We start from the raw sequence: 21,895 nt of genomic DNA on the forward strand, positions 1-21,895 counted from the left end.
TGGGGGTGCTTTCTTCTACTCCTTGTACTCAGTTGGCTACTTATGGGGTCCATACCGTCATCTAAGTGTTGCTTACACAAGAATCTTCATTATCAGAGCAGCTAATTTTATGACCAGTCAGTATGCAATTAACTCTACTTCTCTCTACACATATATACATTGTAGACAAGCAACTGTGATTTTGTTTGTACTCCAATTAGAACTATTAATTTTAGTAACTCATGGTTAATAAATATGTGTCAAAGATCTTCATAAACTGACCAAATCATCACACATAATAATTATAAACAGCTAACAATCACTGAATCCTTAGAAGGTACTGTGAACCACACTAAGTACTTAATTTTCACACACTCTCAATCTCAACATTCTAGTTGAAGGAATGAGCCATTGAGAATTTAGGTAGCTTGCCTAAGATGATATTGCTATCCAGTAGACAACTAGGGCATTTTTATCATGCTTTTGAGATACAATTATAGAAGAAGAAATTACTGGAGTATTTTAAAGTTGTAATATTGAGAAATTTAAAATGTTTAATTTAGCACATATAAATTTGACTTCAACTCCCCAAACCTCCTCACTCCTCTCAGGAGGTCCTCAATAACCCAAGACAGGCAGGTGAGGTCTCGAATTATCCTGAGATCTCTAAGGGAAAGAAGAGGAGTGGAGTTTCATTTTACCTGTCATCAGGCAAGAGCCCAAGGACCACCAGAGTAAAGGAGAAGGCTTGCCTTTGTCCCCAAAGTCTAGAAGCCTGAAACAAAGACCAGCAGATGTGGAGGCATCATCCAGAGCACAGGTCTCTAGACCCCTACAGGGGGTCTTCCCAACCGCAGGTGACTCCCAACCACGAGCCAAACTGCTTTTGGACTTTGCTGACCTTGACTTTTATCAATAGTTCAGGAGCAGAGAGGGCTCAACCCACAGTCTCAACTGGGGCGGAACAAGTGTGCTACCTGAATCCTGGTTTTCCTTAGGCCTAGAACAGACATTGCCTTGCCCCTTCCTAATGTTGTTGTTCTGTGATGTGAAATATTCGCACTTCATCTTCCCGAGCAAATTATAGTACTCTGCAGTTATCATTCTTTCTTAATTTGTTCAATGAACTTGAAAAAATTTACAAACTATACCCTAGCTTGGGGAGGGGAGGAGGGAATGAGAAAAAAAGGGAAAATGTAAGAAGAAAGTCTCTGTTGCTTCTTTAAGTGTTTTTCAAGGGTTTTCCTTCTTTTTCTGTCATCTCCTCCCATGCCCATTTGCTACCAAAACACCTTACAGACACCTCTACCATTACATTACATCAGACAGAATTGCTTATTATCTTGTCTGCATCCTGCATTCAGCTATAAATGTCTTGAGAGTAGGGGACATTTGATGTTTTCTGCTTTTATCTTATTGACATATATCTTCACTTGGTACAACTGGCCAGGATTCATACTATTTCTACGTACACTTGTTTTTCCATCTTTTAAGAGCAGATAATACATATTCTAATTTCATAGGGTTATTTCAGGAATAAAATTAGTAGAAAAGATGAAGGTACTACATACACACTTTATAATAACATTATTCAACCCTAATCCTCATAGTAAACTGCAAGGTTTATTAGAACATTCATAAAAACATGCCTTATATGTATGCTAAACAATAGGGTTTACAGCTAAGTTCTCTCTCACTCTATCTTTTCTCTTGACACATGAGAGTATGTGCTCTGATGCTTGGAATATATGTCGAAATATATGTCAAGTATGCGAGCAATGAAAAAGTTAAAAAAGGAAAACCAAGAAAAGATAGCCTAAAAGTTAAAACTGTTGTTTAAATGCTGCTGAGAAAGAGAAACTAACCAAATAAAATATACAAGGCGGAATCATCCCTCACTTAACAAGCGTTCCCATTATATTTTCAGATAATTGACATACACTTTTAAATTCTGTGATTAACAGGTTAATAATATTATACTAAAACCAAAAAGAAAGAAAACCGTAACTCCAAATCTACACTGAAAACTTATCCTCCTGCTTACCCGTGACCATAGCCTCTATACTGGGTTGAACTGTGTCCCTCAAAAAGATATGTTCAAGTCTTAAACCCCAGAACTCACAAATGTGATCTTATTTGAAAACAGGTAATTAGGATATAATTAAGATGAGGTCACAGTAAATTATAGTGGGCTCTACATCCAGTAACTGGTGACTCCATAAGAGAAAAGATGACGGTATTTGGAATCAGAGACACATAACACAAGGAAAACAGCCGTGGGATGACAGAGACAGAGATTGGAGTGACACTGCTACAGGCTAAAGAACTCTAAGGACTTGTAGGAACCATCAGAAGACAGGAAGAGGCAAGAAAGGATTTGTCCACAGAGCCTTCTGAGGAACCCATTGAGGGCCCTGTTGATACCTTGATTTCAGACTTCTAGCCTCTGGAACTGCAAGATAATAAATTTATTTTGTTTAAGCCACCAAATTTGTGTAATTTGTTACAGCAGGCCTGGGAAATTAATGCAGATTCTTAAGGAAGAACACATATCAGTAATAGTACAAAGAATGCAAAATACAGAAGTAATTACAACATCCATTTTCTCAGTTGCCTTTTATAATTATAGGGGAAATATATGGGGTATCCATTTCACTGGAAGGAGAAACCACACATTGTCTTCTCCTACTCGGTAAGAGCATGATAATCAGGCAGCAGTCATAAGGCTACATCTAGAAATTTCTACCCAAAGCTTCCTATGTTCTATGTACATCATATTAATACTTGATTACTTTGTGTGTGCCTGAAAGTACGTGGATTTTGGTTTGGCATTACATCACAGCCATGGAACGTGTTCTTCCTGTGATCCAAATACCTGTTTTCTAAGAGCTAACTGTGTAATGCTCTGCTTTTTCTGCTTTAGTGATGTTGTGTTGAATTTTTAAAAACCGATCTTTTCACAATCATCTATCTACGTTCATCCTAAGGCACACGGCAGAAAGGGATGACAACACAATCTACATTCTATTATTCCTGAGAAAGTCAAGTCAATGGTCAGGAAAGTAGCCAAACAATGCCACCAGAATCATCCTCTTTAATTATGAAGTATGATGAGAACCACACTTGTCATGGTGTAATAATCATTAATAATCTGCTCTGGGTACTGTGGATACACATATTTAATAACATCCTATAAAAGTAGGAATTAAGCATTATCCAAATACAAGGGCTCTTCTTTGAGTCACACAAAAATCAAAGGCTAATACAACCCTGTGCATTTGCTCACATTTGATATTAAATCAAGGTGAGGCAAAAGAACAAAAACTGACAAATGATAAACTAATACTCCAAGTAACAAGTATACTCCCAAAAGAAACAAAAAAGAAACTACAGTAATGGAAAAACTGCTAGTTTTTTGTGAATCGTGACACTTATGGACAGCCTATGAGGCCAGCTCAGAGCTGCTCCAGGGAGCAGCAGCTTTTACTGTCTTCAAAAGTCTAATTTCCAACTCTGGTGTTAAACTGGCAAAAGTTCACTTCACATTCAGGTCCTATATATCTTAGCAAGAAGATTTATGACCTCCAGGAGCCAGTCATCAGAGTCATATGCTTCAACAGATGTAAAGCTTTAACCTAGGGTTGGCACACTTACCTGCTTTAAGCTAACTTCTCATTCTCTACTGGGAAAAACTGCCGCAGGACCAAAGTTGCAGGATGTATTTTAATTTAAACGTTGTGATCCAGATTTAAAGATTTTCTAGATAAATTATATCAAATTTCAAACAAATAAAGTATCAAACCCAAGTCAATACTAAATGACTGTCCTTTGGAAACATTTCATTAGCACAAAAAAGGGAGAAAAGTCTTATTTCTTTACAGACACTGTATGAGACTAACAACTTTATCTTGAGGCCATAAATACACCTAACTCTAAATAAGTGAACTTATTCTTTTCTAAAAACCTGTGTAAAGCATGTATTTAATATCTAAATGGTTTTGGCTTACTAAATACAGAATTAGACACAGCTCACTTTTCTTTTACAAAAACACTATCATGATGTGCTAGTGTATTTTTTATAAATTCTTCATTAAAAGTTTTATTTACTTTAGTGATGTTGTATTTTTTAATAAAAGCCCACCTCCCCCATCCCCACCAGAAGCACAATTATACATACAGGCAAGTATCTGTATTTCATTTCAGAAGGTTCCGATATCCATTAGTTTCCATAAACTTCAAATTAAGAATTACTGAAACAGGACTATTACAGAATCAGAAATCTTTGGAAAACAGAATTTTTTCTATTTCCTATATTATTGGTAATTATTTCCAAGAAGGGTGAGGGGAGGTAGAGGTAAAAGACCTCAAAGTTTTAGGTTTTATTTGAGATGTCTAGAGGTTTAGGAGTAAAACAGCATAAAGCCTGGGATTTTCTCTAAAATACCACACACACACACACACACACACACACACACGTGCACGCATGCACGCGCACACACACACACACCCCCATGCACTCCCCCCAAAACAAACATACAAACCATAAAAAGTAGAGGGAGGGGCGCAGAGGAGATAAAGGATGTGGCAAATGTTGATGGTAGTGAAAGAAGAGGAATGAGGACAGGGGTAGGGGATCAATTCTTCACATCTATGTATGTTTGAACATTTTCAGAATTAAAAGTTTAAAATATTTCAGGAAAAAACCCTCCAATTAATCAAGATGTCAAGATACCATTTACATCTATGGACATGGGATCTTAGCTAAGGTCACAGAACCAGAACTAAGCAGCTGTGTAGCAGCTAGACTAGGGCTGTTTATACCAGGTTGTCTCAGATTTCATCTGAATCTTTTTATTTTTTCCAGAAAAAAAACAAAACAAAACAAAACAGGAAAAAAATGTGTAAAGCTTGATGTCCACCTGCACAGTGGTCAAGACTGTTTTTTTTTTTTCAGGCCATTCTGAAAGTCAGGGTTCTCAAGAGAAAAAGGGAGACTACACCATCTTGATGACATCTTTGAAGAATATCTTCGACATGTGAAGCTGAAGGAAAATTTGTCTCCAAAATACTTGGAGAACTGGGAAAGGGAATAATCCAATGAATTAAAAATATCACCAAATATGATTCCTTTACAATTTGGAATGGGCTTTCCTGTGGACCCTTCCACAGCCCAACCCCTGACCTCCTCATGCGGGGCACTGACTTTATAAAGAAGCTGTGCCAAGAGAGCTAAATGAATTAAGTTGAATATTCTGTGGCACAGTTTAGCAAGCAATTCACCAATAGGGAGGTTTCAAGTGCTGCTGGCCGAATTTTAAAGCACTTTCTCCAACACGACTGGACATGCATGCCTCTGGGCATACAGATTTTCTTTATGTTGGCAGGAGAATTGTTTCCTCATTCCATCTTCCTTACAGTCAACTCAATTGTCATGGTCACAGAAGACAAGGTTAAGAGGGATAACCTCAAGGACAATCTTACAGAAAACCTATTTTAACTATTAGTTTCAATCTTCTCTTTAACCAAAACCTTTCAACCTAGGAACCCATAAATCACTATATTTACTTATTTGAGTTTTATTATGTCTTATTACTCTCTACAGTTTCAAGTGGATACACAACAACAATATTAAAAACTACTACTTACTAACAAGATGAGTTCTTTCAATCTGTTTTCTCATTTCTCCCAGTAACCTCATTAGGGTAGGTATTATTCTTGCCATTTTACAGATTGGCAAATGGAGGTTTGGTCAGAGTGTTAAACATATCAGTTCGAGGTCACACGACAGCCAGATTCTGAACCTAGGCTGTCCTGGCCTGCCCTTTCCAGTATGCTGCATTATTTATGGAAATAAAAAAGAAACAGGAAAAGAGAATCAGAAAAGGCAGCAAGAGAAAGAAAGAGGAAGGGAACTGGGATATCCATTAGCAAATCTTTACAAACTGGAGAGCCTTGGAAAGATTGTCTAACACTGTCTTTTACTTCCAGGCAGTCAATGTAAAACTACAAGTACTTTTAAGTAACCTAGTTTTATACTCAGATTATTGTTCTAATTTTTCATTTACTTTTTAACAAATACATATTCTTCACAACTTAGATCTTCAGGGAGAAAAATATCATTAGAAAAGGCTGAGATTTTAACTTGGCCCTAGTTATGGAAAACTCAATGGAAAAGTCAAGTCTTTTTAGTGACCAACTCATAGCATCAGAGACAGCACTGTCATGGAATTTCTGTCATTTTGATCCAGACCTGCACTGGAGATAAAAGGGTATTTCCAAAAGGAGAATTATGCAAATTTAGGAATGCCCTAAAATAAATCATTATTAATATTAACCTTTATTATCCATAAATAAAGGTTAAAACTAAACAAAATGTTAAAGAGTGTGATAAATGAACCTGCCATCTCATTCAGAACTGCTTCTCTTCCTCCTGTGCTTCACATTTCAGTGGATGGCCCCATTATCTTCAATCATCCAGTCAAAAGCCCGGACACCGCTATACTCCTCCCCTCACTTTTCACCTGACTTTGAGTGACTTTTTTGGAATTCTTGAAGAAAATTCCTAACAAAATTTTATGGGGAATAATTACCTGAAAAAAAGTCATAGCTCTGCATAACCATCTGCCAGTACCCATACTCCCTACTAACCAAAAATAATAGACAATGTGCCATGGTTGAGAAAGTACTTCTGTGTGTCAGAAGAGATGGCTTTTGACTGATGCTCTGCCACTAACAAGCTCTGGGACTTCCAGACTAAATGAAAGCATTAGGCACTGTGTTAGTTGTTTTACATAACCTCATTTCACTCTTACAATCAGTGAGGCAGGTGTATCACTGGCATTTTTAAAAAATGATACAAAGGTTCAGAGGCTTAAATGCTTTGACCAAATGTAGAAAGCTAAGAGACATATTTGGAATTCAAACCTACATTGGTCTACCACATTATACTGTTTCACATGACTTCCCATCTGTAAAAATCTTAAAATGAAAGCAAACCCAAAAATATTATATAGCAAAATGTGGCTGTATTTTTCAAAAATTCACTGATTACAGCAGCAGCAACTGTCAATTAAATTCCAGCTTTGTTCCACACTGTAACTACTTATATCTCAGATTTCCCTGTATTCAATATATTTGTAACTGCATAATATAATTTGACAGTGCAGAAAAGTGATGGAAACTTCTAGGCAAATTCTCTCTGCCTGTTGCCATAGGAGTATTAAGTACAGACATACACTGGCAAATACTTGAACGCTACAGTTAGCAATTATTTTAAACATGAAGCATAGAAATCATGCTTTTTAAAATTGCAAAAAATGCTGATGAATAAAAAGCTATGCAAAAGAAGGTACTTTGTGTTGCTATCAACAAACTCATAAAACAGAATTTTAAAAAAGGAAATCAATACAAAGTCTTAACCTGTTACTTATACAATTCCAAATGCTACATTCCTAATAGTCAGCCAAGTGATATATTCATCAAATAACAACAAAAATGAACTCAGAGCTCTCAATTTCTACTAATGTAGGGTCAATTGGGTTATCTGAGAAAGAATGATAAGAGTTTATGGGCTATGAGTAACAAGTCTAAGGTGACTAATATCACCTTAGAAAGCAATGTCAGAGAAGAGTCAAGAAAATGGGGTCAAGAGGTTCTGTTTCAGGAAAACAGTCTTTTGTACTTTGCATACAGTTCCTGCTCATGGGCGCAGAGAAAATGAGATGGCAATTGGGAGAAGACAGGAACATGAAGGCACAAAGAGAAGCAATAATGACAGATGCTGCAATGGTCCACTTTTTGGTTACTGACATGGTTAACACCTCTTCTTGGATTGAAGTAGAAAGTAGTTTTTGTCATCTATGTTTTAAAAATTACTACTATCCTACAATGGCTTTTTTTTTTTTTTTTTTTTTTTTTTTTTTTTGAGACGAAATCTCACTCTGTCGCCGAGGCAATCTCGGCTCACTGCAACCTCCACCTCCCGGGTTCAAGCGATTCTCCAGCCTCAGCCTCTCAAGTAGCTGGGACTATAGGCGTACACCACCACTTACAGCTAATTTTTGCATTTAAAAAAAATAGAGACCGGGTTTCACCATGTTGACCAGGCTGGTCTTGAACTCCTGACCTCAGGCGATCCACCTGCCTTGGCCTCCCAAAGTGCTAGGATTACAGGCATGAGCCACTGTGCCCAGCCCCTACAATGGCATTTAATGCATATAATCACTCAGGATTTAAAACACTAATGACAGAGTTCTGTTATGTGGCTGCAGTGTTATTCCATGAAAAGTCAAGTATGTATATTCAGAACCAACGAAGAACTTCCCAATAGAGTGTTGTATCATTTGATGTAGGCAATTTACAAACAGCTAATAAAACACAAGGTTTGATTTTAAAAATAAGGTATTGGCTATTAATGGAGAAGTGAAACTGAAAATGTTGGGAAGATGTGAAATTTTCATCTGTTTTTGACAGTCACTGCAGTATCCATACAATTCTGCCCACACGGGTGGTGTCTGAATGCTTAGATCAAGTACTGCAAAGTACTAGTGGTAACTGTGCAAAAATAATTATATTTGTTCAAGAAGTCAAATAATGTCATTTTCACTAGCCTTTATCTTTTGTTAATTTGATTCTGAATATGTACAAACCATTTACACAGTGAGATCCAGTATCTTCTAGGCAAATTAGCCTACCACTCAGTTTCTAAAAAGAAGCACTCAATCTGCCCCTGAGGCTGCCATGTACTCCCCTCCTCAAGCAGCCTTTGTCCCATAAAGCTTGAGGTATATCAAGGGATGTCAAGGGTGGTTGAGCTGTGGTTATACTCTGGTTGGGACTCAACCACATCACTGGCTTGGTGTCCAAACAGGCATCAGATCAGAGCCATAGACTTATCCTGAGCATTCAAGTGAGTGTCACAAACTAAGGGTCTTGATTGAGCTGGATCAGATGGCAACATTCTGAAAAGTCACCAAAATAAAAATGAGTCTTTGTACTACTGCTATATATTCCTATTTAAAACATATAACTAGAGTATTTATGGTATTGTAACCCTGATGACATCACACCATATACCTAGAGACAAATGTCAGATGAAGTTATTTTTTTCTATATACCTAATAAAAGGTGATCATATGTTATTTGCAAATAATTTCCAAACCAAAGATGGTTGAAAATCTTCAGGACACGTGGGCGAGCAACTAAATATCAGCTTCTGAATTAAAGTTCTTAAAACAGTTTCTAAAACTTTAATCAATCCTGACACTCACCTAGTACTAGTTTTTGGGAAATATCCACTAGTTTTTAACGGAACTAAAAACTTTGAAACCATTCTGGCCAAAATGGATTTTTAGTAAACTGTTGATATGCTTTCTCTGGCTAACTTATCATGAAGCACTAGTGACTATCAAATAAGATCACTTGATAATAACTTGTCCTGGTGTGACATTACGTGGAAGTTGTTTCATAATGTTCTAGTCTTGTTCTAAGTTTATATTCTTTTCAAACAAAGATAATGTAATTAAGTTATCAACTAAGGGATTTAGAGTGACAGGTGGGAGAAAACAAAAACAAATATAAGACTGGGGTCAGGCACGGTGGCTCACACCTGTAATCCCAGCACTTTGGGAGGCTTAGGTGGGTGGATCACCTGTCAGGAGCTCGAGACCAGCCTGGCCAACATGGTGAAACCTCATCTCTACCAAAAATACAAAACTTAGCTGGCCGTGGTAGCACACTCCCGTAATCCCAGCTACTCAGGAGGCTGAGACAGGAGAATTGCTTGAACCCGGGAGGTAGAGGTTGCAGAGAGCTGAGATCGTGCCACTGCACTCCAGCCTGGGTGACAGAGCAAAACTCCGTCTTAAAAAAAAAAAAAAAAAAAAAAAAAATTAGCCAGGTGTGGTGGTGCATGCCTGTAGTCCCAGCTACTCGGGAGACTGAGACAGAAGAATTGCTTGAACCCAGGAGGCAGAGGTTGCAGTGAGCCAAGATAGGGCCACTGGACTCCAGCCTAGGTGAAAGAGCAAGACTCCATCTAAAAAATACATATGTGTGTGTGTGTGTGTGTGTGTGTGTGTGTGTGTGTGTGTATGTGTGTGTGTATATATATTATGTGTGTGTGTATATATATATATTTGGAAGTCAGTTGCAATGGAATATAATGAAGTTCTCTGGCTATGTCCCAGGACCAATGTAATTGAAGGAGATATTCATATTCATTAAGGGAAGAAGGGGACAGGAGGAGAAAGAACAATATAGCTTCTTTACAGCATAGTAACTTGGGAGCATAGGATTTGAAGCCCATCAGACAAGAGTGCAAATAAAATCCCATGTTTCTACCCTTTCACAGACAACGTGATCTTGAGCAAATGGATTCTGAGTTTTGGTTTTCTCACCTGAATAGTGGGGGTGACAAGATTAACCTAAGCAAATGTGAGAATTAAAGATTGTAAGGTAATGTGCTTATAGTATTTGGCATAAAGTGAGTCAATAACCAGTAGCTGCTACATTATTCTTGTTTTATTTTCATCCATAATTCTTAGCCTATAAAGTGTTTTGTGTTCTAACTCCCACTCATTTCTCTAGACTTATCTTTTCACCATACTGTACTAGCTACTTGATCCTGTTACCTGGTGGGCAAAGTGGGTTCCTGCCTTCTGCACTAGCTGGTTCCTTTGCCTAGAATGTTCTTCCCAGAGATAGTAACATGATGATTCCAAGACACTCAAGCCCACAGCTTAAATATAACCATCTGAGAAAGGCCTTCTCTAGTCAACCATTCTAAAGGAACATAACAGTCATTCTTTAGCAGAATCCCATTTTAATTATCTACAGAGTATATCTTCACATCTGATTATTTTCTTATTTGTTTGATTACAGCCTCTCTCTTCAAACTCTAACATAAACTCATTGAAAACTAAATTGTTCACAGCTGTAACCCTGATATCCAGAATAGTCTTAAGTACCCCATTAATACTGGTAGAAGAAGGAAAGAAAGAGGGAAGGAAGGAGAAAAGGAAGAGGACGAAAAAAGGGAGGGAAGGAAGTCTGGCCTATTAAAAAGTGAATTTGAAGCTTTAAAGGCTACTGTAATTTGATAGTGAATCTGGTTTTCTATTTAAGTGGATAATAAATGAATTCCTATACTTATAGTACTGAAAGGCCTGAGATATGTATGTGTGTGTGTCTGTGTATGTGTGTGTGTATTCATTTATTCTCCTCTCTGTCCACTTGTAGATTTTAGGATGAACTTTGAGAAGTAACTGTTGGCCATATGCTTCTATTCACAGAATGTACAAACTCATCCACTACTATTCCTCCTCATCAATAAATTAAATGGTCAGAGCTGGGTACAGTGGCATGCACCTGCAGTCCCAGCTACTCAGGAGACTGAGGCAAGAGGATCGCTTGAGCCCAGGAGTTCAAGACCAGCCTGACCAACATAGAAAGACCCCATCTCAAAACAGAAAATAAAACAAAAGGCTAGCTTCATTCCTTTTTATCTGTTTTCTGTTATGACAGACTGTGGTTAATTAGACAAAGAAATTGGTAAGAATTTTAATCTGTAGGAATGTTTATGTTTTCTATAACACGAACATGATTTTCCAAGCTTGGTATTTTGATAACACTTTTTATTTTGTAAGCTACAAGCTAAGAATCCCTGTGAAACTACATTAATGGAGTTTCATAAGACTTTATCTGTCGCATTTTTTTTAAAGATTTGTATATGATGGTAGTATTTCTTTCAGCATTTTATCAGTGGAGTAGTAATAGTTCACACAGAGATATTTTGCCTTTTTCATGCTCTAAAGTACTGTAATGTTCAAGAGAAGGGAGCAGTTAAAAATGGCCTCCTGTGTAGTAGTAAGGAGCACAATTCTCAACTCAAATGCCAAATAAAGATGCAATCACTTCAGCAAAAGTGAGGAAGAGTCTGGACATCAACTTTATGTTTTGTTCTTCCACTTCCACACTAGCAATATATAATGTGAATAAAAATGTTTCATGATGCAAATGATAAACAGTAAATTATAACGTAAGGTATGGTTTAGCAGGAAAAGAAAACTGAGTTGTACACACGATTTTGTAAATATTTATATTGGTTACATGCTAAATTTTTAAATTTCATTTTATAGTAGTCCCTCCCTTATCCACGATTTCCCTTTCTGAGGTTTTAGTTGCCTGAGGCCAACTGTAGCCCAAAAATATTAAATGGAAAATTCCAGAAATAAACAATTCATATATTAATTTGGCACAAAAGTAATTGTGATTTTTGTCATTAAATTGGCAAAACCGCGATTACTTTTGTACCAACCTAACTGCATGCCATTTTGAGTAGCATGATGAAACCTCCTACCACCCTACTCCAGCCTACACAGGACGTAAATCATCCCCTTGTCCAGTGTATCCACATTGTGTACACTATCTGCCCTTTAGGCACTTAAGTAGGCATCTCAGTTATCAGATCTCAGTGATCAGGGTATCTCAGTATTGTGTTCAAGTAGTTCTTATTTTATTTAATAACAGCCCCAAAGCACAAATGATGCTGGCAATTTAAATATGCCAAAGAGATGCCATAAATTGCTTCAAGTGAAAAGGTGAACGTTCTTAACTTAAACAGGAAAGGAAAAATCCTACACTGAGGTTACTGTGGTAAGAATTGATGTTCTATCTATGAAATTATAAAGAAGGAAAAAGAAATGTGATAAGTGCCTATTAGTTAAGATGGAAAAGGCATTAAATATATGAGTAGAAGACATGAAGAGAAATGTGTTCCAACTGACAGCAATGAAGTCTGGTACTATCTGAGGTTTCAGGCATCCACTGGAGTTTTGGAACATATCCCCACATATAAGGGGCGACGACTATAATTTCAAATTCAACACACACAGTTTTTATTTTTATCTAAGAAAAAATTCTTATTCTACCACTTTTCTGATAATTACATTAATATTTATAATAAAGTATTTGATTCATAAAGTTTGTGTTTCTGGGACTTGATTTCAAGGTTTAAACCCAGATCATTATAAAGAAATAAGAGGCATCGTCTATGTGAAGGCACTGCTATGGTCTTCCGAATTTCTTGAAATCTCCAGGCAGAGAAACAATTTCTAACAGTTTCAAAATACTTACACTACTGGTAATGAAATAAAAAACTACCTAGTAAAGTATCATTTTGACATCAACATGGAGGTAAGATGAAATGTTCACTTAGATATACATCCCTCTAATATACATACCTATAATGTATACTTAAGTTCTCCACAAGCATTCATGGAAAACATCTGTCTTCTAACTTTTCCCACCACAAGCTATCTATCACTAAGATATTTCCCTTAAAATTGGAATTTTTAGGCTCTTCATGATAAGCCAGTCATTCCCAAAGCTGGGCAGAGCAAAAAGACCAAGATGAAGAGATTAGACATTCCAAAACGTAGTGATTACTTTGGGAAAATCCAAAGGTCTTAAGGAATCCCACTTTCCAAGTTCTTTCTTTTCTTCTCTTCTCTCTTTCTTTCTTTCTTTTTTTTTTTTTTTTTTTTGAGATGGAGTCTTGCTCTGCTGCCCAGGATGGAGTGCAGTGGTGCCACCTCAGTTCACTGCAACCTCTGCCTCCCAGGTTCAAGCGATTCTCCTGCCTCACCCTCCCGAGTAGCTTAGTTTGCAGGCGTCTGCCATCAAACCCAGCTAATTTTTGTATTTTTAGTAGAGACAGGGTTTCACCACATTGGCCAGAGCAGTCTCGAACTCCTGACCTCAGGTGATCCACCAGACTCGGCCCCCCAAAGTGCTGGGATTATAGGCATGAGCCACCTCGCCTGGCCCCAAGTTTCTTTAGAGTTCAACTGAACAACAGAAATCAACAATGTAAGAAGTGGCTGTAAAACAGACCGAGGAGAAAAATAATAGTATTTATCATTCTAGAAAGAAATAGAGAGAAATTAGTTTTCACTCTACACAAGGGAATAGGTATGTGTGATATCTTCAAATGAATGAAAGTAACAATGTCTGAGAATGAAAAAAGTAACAGGCATCTCCTGGAGTCAGGAGCTTAAAAAAAACCATTATATTAAAGTGTTCATGAAGAGTGAAATAGATAAATGTGTTATAAATGGATACTACTTCAAAGAAAATGAACAAATTACCGTTCCCTACAACATGGATAAATCTTAAAAACTTAATGTCCAACAAAGAAGCCAAACACCAAAATGTAGATGGTACATGATCCCATGTACTGAGATGGTAAAACTATAAAGAAAAGCCAGGAAGTGATTATAACAAACAGTGGTTACCTTTGGGAGAAAAGAAGTGGTTATGATTGGGAAAGGGAATGTGGGAGACTTCTGGTGGGGAAGCTGGCAATGTCCTATTTTACAACCTGGGTGGCAGTTAATGGATGTTCACTTTATAATAACTCATTATGCTATACATTTATTTATCTCCATTTTTCTAAGTGTTATTGTTCAAAATTTTTTCAAAAGTCTACCAGTAATTACTTATTAGTAGTTATCTGTAGTCATTACCTTGTCATACAATCTGAATTTACTTTTTTATTTAGCCATTCCATATCTGTAAGCTTCTTGATGACAACTAGGTCTTCCAATTCCTCTGTATTCTCCCACAAAACATGAGAAAATACTTTAAATGCTTAGTAAGTGCTCAAAAAGCTATTTATTTTACCTAGCATTCATTCACTATAGAAATGTAGCACGATCATGTATGACAAGATTAGGGGTCTGAGGACTGATGTTTCAATCATTACCCTCTCTGGATCTGTAAATGGGCATAATCATACACTGGAAAAGTGTCAGCAAGAGGAAATGACGTAATGAGAGCCACTTCTCACAAGAGCCAGCATGTTGCACAAGTCTCTACTTAAAGCAGGTACCATACTCTGTTGTTCACCTTTCTAGCTCCCACTTGTCCATCCACATTGGTTTGTTACCACATCCCCTCTGTCCTACACAATGCTTGGCTACAGCAGGGATGAAGTAATAAAAATCATATTTTTATTGTTGTCAAGAAGAATAACATTTATTGAGTGCTCACTATGAGTCAAACGTTGTATTTTATGTTATTTATCCCTGTATTACACTATTTACTCCTATGAAGAAGTTACTATTATTATCTCCATTTTATAAAGAAACAGAGACACAAAAAGGTTAAGTAACTTGCCTGAGGCCATACAGATAGAAAATGGTAGATTTGGGACTCTAACAGGTCTACTGATCTACTGGATTCCTATGACCATGCTCTTTCTACTAAATCATGATTTTCTACTGTGTCATGAGACCTCACGGGGCTTAGTAAAGCCTGTTTGGAAATTTTATCTGTGTGTATGTGTGTGTGTGTGTGTGTGTGTCTATGTGTGGATATGTGTGTGTGTATATATACATGTATGTATGTGTACATATACATGTATGTACGCATATATACATATACATATGTGTATAAATATGCACATAATTTTTTACTATATATTTAAAATAAAATGCTATATATATATATATATACACACACACATATATATATGATAAATGCTTGAAACTATGAGGTCAAGAAGTTTGATCCTGGCCCAAATTCCAAATTTTAAATTCATTCTTAAGATACTCTATCTTCTGGAAATGTTTATAAATTCATAGGCAAAATTAAGTTCTGCCATATACTAGAAGAAACTATTATAATCATAGCCATTATACTAATTTGTGAAATGACTAAATATAGGAAATGCATTAAAAAGTCTTAAAGAGCACAATAATCAAAAGAACTATTCTTTAAAACCCAGAAGTGATGATTAATTTGAAGATGCATTTGTTGTTAAAATAACAATGTAAGAAAATATTCCAAATTTATCAACAAAATTAGGATAATTAATATGGTGGTAAAGAAGCTAATTTAATTGAGTTCCATGAAATTCCATTTCATTATATTCAGTTGTATATTTAGTGAAGCTATAATGAAATTGAATACATCTATACAAATTCTACTCAGTAAGTCTTCCCTTTTGCTCTGAAATAATCATCACACACCTGCTTATGCTATGAAGCACGTGAGCTGACAGAACAGACAGCACTTACACCCAGATTCTCCTTCCTGGTTTTGCAGTTCAGAATGCAGTAAACAGAAAACTTAAGACTATGCCCTTGTTAGTATTAGAAATTCTGGATTTACCCTTAAAAACTAACAAAAAAAAGAGGTATGACTTCCAAAATATGAATTAGATAGAGAATTAGGGTGATGATTCAACAAACCAGAAAGATGAACTCAGCTCAAAAGTCTACTAGAGAAGTCAAGTATACTCTAATTCACCCAAATACACAGTGACTACTACTGAACGCTTCTCAGATAGATTGAATAACTTATAGACAGCTTATATTAATGTTCCATAGTCTACTTGCATGTTTCAAACAAATTAAGTACATGTAACTACCCTGGAACAAAAAGGAATAAACAATGATTCCAATTGCCTCTCTCATCTTGCCCTTCACTGCAAAGCAGGGGATTTTTAGGTGCTGAAACTTCACCTCAAAGGGACCTAGTTGGTATCAGGAAATGACTTTACTAGAATCTAGACCTGGATGGATTTTCTGTTGTTTGGCTGCTTTTTAAGAGGAAAGCTGTGAGGGATGAAGGTAGTTCTAAACACATCTTAAGGTGGAAGCTGTGAGGGATAAAGGTGGTTCTCAACACATCATCTAAACAAAGAGCAGCTCCTCCTTCTGCACAAGTCTCAGGCTTCTTATGGGCTTCCCACCTTTAACCTCCATGACACAGGAAGTAGAAAATGATCTTTCTCTTCCTGTTCTGTTATTTCAGAAGAGGAGGCTTTTTCCTCCCCAGTGGCTTGATTATTATTCCTAGCCTAGAGTCCACATAGAGGACTTAATTATTGGGCTCAACAGCTTTGCTGATTTAGAGGCTGGTATAACAATAGCAAAATCAAAGTAATGCTCTGGCAGATCACCTTATTCCAACCAAGAATTGAGAGGACTGAAAGCTGGGTATTCAAAGGTAGAACACCTTCTGAGTGCTGTTCTACCTTTTGGGGATCTCAAATGAAAACCTGGGTGTTTACCTGGACCACTCCTTCTTAGCAATCTCTGGATTCCAATTTTTAACCTCTGGTCCCAGAACAGTACCAGAGTTCTGCTCAGATTCTTAGCTACTGCTGAGAATTAGTGAATGACTGAGGATTAAGGGTAGAGACAGAGTTGTGTCTCTCCCTCTGTACTTCCTTCTCTAGAATCCTGATACCTCAAGTCCTCACTGCCATCAAACAGATTTTGTTTTGCTCAGTTTTTCTAGTTGTTCTTGGCAGGAAGCGTGGTCTGTAACAAGCTCATCCACCATTACCAAAAGCAAGAATTTCCAAGTTCACTTTTTTCCCATGATAGGGCTGAATGTTACCCAGCAAACTGTCAAGTCATACTCATGGTGAACATGCTTGAGGACCTCAGCAGACCATTTACACAATTTAGTAAAAATATAGAATATTTTTACACAACATACATTCAACACTGTTAATAAAACATCACTGTATGAAATAAATATTGAACTATTTTCATAAAAACTCTCTCTCCAAAACTTGTTACAAAAAGCACTGGGTAAATTACTACCTAAGGCAAAACTGCATGTTCTGGGACTGCAGGCCCCCATACGGCAGAAAACAAGGACCATGTTGTTTGTACACATCCTTCCAAACCAAGCAAGCTTAGACATCTGTTCATTATGCACAGAGCCCATCCTCTGCCTACAGACCAGAGTATTAAACTTCCCATGCTGCTTTTTTCTGTTTTCATCAGCCAACAAATACAGTAATGCTCTAAGGCAGATTTTAGCAAATTTTTTCTATAAAGGGCTAGATAGTAAGAATTTTCAGCCTTGTGTAACTTTTTGTCACAACTATTCAACTCTTGCATTGTAGTACAAAAGTAGACATAGGCAATATGTAATTAAGTGCAAATATGTCCCAATACAATTTTACGAATATTAAAATGTAAATTTCATGTCATTTTCATTTGTCATAAAATAGTCATTTGATTTTTTTAACGATTAAAAAAACTCGTAAAAACCATTTTTAGCTTGTGGACTGTCCAAAAGCAAGTGGTCGGCCAGATGTGGCCCACTGGCTATAGTTGCTGACCCCTATGTGAAAGCATCATCATCCCATAAAATTAAGTCCTTGGCTTGACTCTAACATTCATTTGTCCCTCTTCCTCAACTTTTCCACTGTGCCTCTAAAACAGTGGTTCTCAAATTTTATTGTGCATTCAAATCACCTGCAAACTTGTTAAACCACAGATTAGGGAGAAATCACATCCAGGGTTTCACACCCAGGGTTTCTGACTCAATAAATCCAGGGCAGGACCTGATAATTTACACGTCTAACAAGTATCCAGGTGATATTGATGCTGCTGGTCCAGGGACCACATCTTGAGAATCACTGCTCTAAAACTTCTGATCAGCAAACTCTCATATATCTTGAATCTCTTCTTAGGACATCCCTTCCACTTTCTTGACTTCATCTGCAATCTATTTGTCACCTACCTGATACTTTGGGAGTCTTCATGGACATTTCCTCTCCCTCATACTTCAAATTCAATAAATCATTAAGTCATGTCTATTTTATCCCCTAAATATAATGTGATGTATCCACTTCTATCTGTTTCCCACCTTACTCCAAGCTATGATCTTTTACCTTCAACAGCCATCTGGTTGTGATCCCCACATACATTTTGCAGAATGCATGTAGAGGGATCTCTGTAACATGAGAATCTGACTGTGTCACTTTCTTGCTTTTAAGACAACCATCCTTCACAGGCTTCCCAAGGCTCTGTAAGATTTGGCCTCCATCACCACTTCTGCTACACCCTGACGTAGCAGTTGTGGCCTATATTTGTCCTCAGCCACTCTGACTTGCCCCTTCCTGGCCTTCAAACTTGCTGTTCTCAGCCTGGGATTTTCTTACTCTACTCCTCTCTCTTCTCAATCTGTCAATATCATTCATCTTTCACTTCTCAGACCCATATCACACCTCAAGGAAAGTCATTCCTGACCCTTCCGGACCAAGATCAGAACCTCTTAATGTGCAGTTTTTCTAAGCATCTGTCTCCAACATTTTACTGGGCAATATTCTGCTCTAAAACTTCTTCATATATTTGTTTATTTAATTAACTAGGTAATATTCTGCTCTAATTATACTATGCAATATTCTGTTCTAAAACTCTTCATATATTTGTTTATTTAATTAACATCACAAAACTCCATAAGGTAGATGCTCTTAATATCATCCCCCTCCCTCCTCTTCTTCCATTTTTTTTTGTTGTTGTTGTTGTTGTTGTTAACTGTAAGAGGAAACTGAGCGATAAAGAGGTTCAACAGTTCACCCAAGGCTAAGCAGCTAGTAAGTGGAAGAGCCAGAATGCAAACCCAAGCTATTTGTTTCCAGACTACAAATACTATCTCTTGAATAGTAGAAAACTCAACTGGATTTTAATCTCCTTGGGGCCAGGCACCAAACAGATACAGTTTACACAGTCTCATGTATATCAGGCACTGAATTTGTTGAATGAATGAGTAAACAAATTAGTTGAGTGTGCTAGCATGATGTCACATATTATTCGCTAGGCCATACTATAAAAGCTGATTTTAAAAAAGGTCTTTCCATTCTGCCATCTGTCTAAGCATAACCCATAACAGACTCTATTTTTTAAAAACTATACACTCTTGTTATGTAGATAACCTTTCAATTCTTCTAATACCCAATACTTGGGTATTAAAACATGATAAACCATCTCACTTACATATATGTAAGCCAGCACAAACAGAACATTAAGATATATAACAAAATTCAGTTATTAAATTACTGTGACAATTATTTTTGGAGAGGAATAGGTATTCCTGAGGAATATTTTTGTATTCAATGGGTACATAACAGAACAATGGTGGAGGGGTAATAACGTCTTAAATCACCCTTTCATTCTATTTATTATTGATAAACTATTTTAAGACATGATATACACATCCCTCACAATCCAAACTCTTCCTAACTGAACTTGCACTATCCAAACCAAGAATAAACTCCTTGAAATGAGCCTGTTTTCTCTGGCTCTTCAAGCTTTCACTGCTACTGGCTCTTCAAATTTCAGAAGCCCAGAATATTTGGTTAATGAAGTATCTCTCAGTATACAAGCTTAGGAAACAAAAGGAAATCAGATGGTAAGAAATACTGAATTTAATTTATTTTGAGATTTCGAATTAAGGAGGGGATGGTGTTTTGTTCGTCGGTTTATCCAAAAGACATATGGGTTTAAAAACAAAGGTTGAAAAATAACGAGATTGTTAAGCCTCCTGTGACAGTGGCCATATTTTTAAATCTTTGTATCATGCCTGTATCTAGCACATAGTAGAGGCCCAATAAAAATTTTGAGACAGGTGAATGTGCTAATACACAGGCATACTGTGGCCACATTCCTGAACTATGGTTTGTATGTACATTCTAAATCTATTGCAAACCTACTATTATTACAGAGCTAAGATTTAAAAATATATAGCTTAAGTAGCAGTTAATATAACTGGCCACTTAGGCTGATTTCTAGGAATTACCTAAACATTAACTTATAATGTAGATAAGAACTCTGACTATGAAGTGTGATAAAATGCTACTGGCTGGCTGTATGACTTTGGGTAAGTAAACAACCATCCTGAAACCAAGGATTCAGATTTATCGTCTGCAAAAGAGTGATAATATACCTACCACATAGAATTAAGTATTAAATGTCTCCAATGTATGTAAAACAAATAGCATTTCATAAACAAACAACAAGCATTGAAAAAGTATTAGTTGCTATATAACCATTATTATATATACAGATATAAACTTGTATATCTACATTATTATTAAAATTGAATGATTACAATTGTGGTCTACATATAGGTAAGCATGAATGCCAAAAGCAAAGATATAATGATGTTTCTTGTCATGTTCATATACAACTGGAAAATCATAATAATAGTAAATCTGAGTATTATATACCCTTTCAATAGGTAGGCTGTTCAAAGTAGAAAAACATCTACGGAGATAAATAAGAAAGTGTTTTTTGAAAGAGATGTTTGAAAAGAACCTTGTTGGTATCTGCTTACATGTTCTGAAAAAACAATCATGTCAGCTAGAGAACAAAACTTCCATAGTTTCAGGAAATATATTCTGTAAAAAATTAACTATAATGAATTGTTTTCCTAAGAACTATTTTTCCAAAAATGATTACAAAGAGCAAAGCCTATTCCCCAAGAGCTATTTTAGCAAACCTCTAGAAACTGACAATAGCTGGTAATACTAAAACAAAACCTGAAGTTCTATGAAATAATTTTAAATTTTTAGGAAAGTATATTTTAATGAGTCAACTAAAAATCCAAATGCACAATAGTGCAAACACTTTATTAATTGGGTTTCATAACTTGGCTTCAATAAACAGGCACTCCTGGACACCAAGTTTGGATGCCCCAGACTGTAAGGCCAGTCTAGGTATGCCCAGGATTAAGGATTAATATTGGTGACTTGGACAGCTTGTTTGCTTGGATGGTACCGTGTGCAGGTTGGGCCTTTGCTGCTGCAAGGCAGGATAGCCCTGCCATATGGTTCTGGCCCACAATGGCTTCACTCTCACTTTGGACTAGGTTTCGGCATCTTGCCCATGGTCTCCTAAGCACTCTATTTATTTTCAGGTTGTTTTTTAATTGAGAGTAAATGATTACATTTTTTGCTGTTGTAAAATATATATAATGTAACCCTCCCCATTCTAACCATTTTAAAGGGTATACTTCCATGTTATCAAGTATGCTGACAACACTGTACAATCATCATAATCATCTATTTCCAACACTTTTTCATCATCCCAAACAGAAACTCTGTACC

General features: G+C 36.6%; 1 protein-coding gene across 3 annotated transcripts in view; it reads right to left on the minus strand.

Moving 5' to 3' along the window:
- The window catches only part of LOC105488915 (ubiquitin conjugating enzyme E2 E2), a 386,674-nt gene that overhangs the window by 190,950 nt on the left and 173,829 nt on the right, over window positions 1–21,895 (minus strand). The window lies entirely within an intron of this gene.

Source organism: Macaca nemestrina, chromosome 2, assembly GCF_043159975.1.
Source record: "Macaca nemestrina isolate mMacNem1 chromosome 2, mMacNem.hap1, whole genome shotgun sequence".
Taxonomy (NCBI): Eukaryota; Metazoa; Chordata; class Mammalia; order Primates; family Cercopithecidae; genus Macaca; species Macaca nemestrina.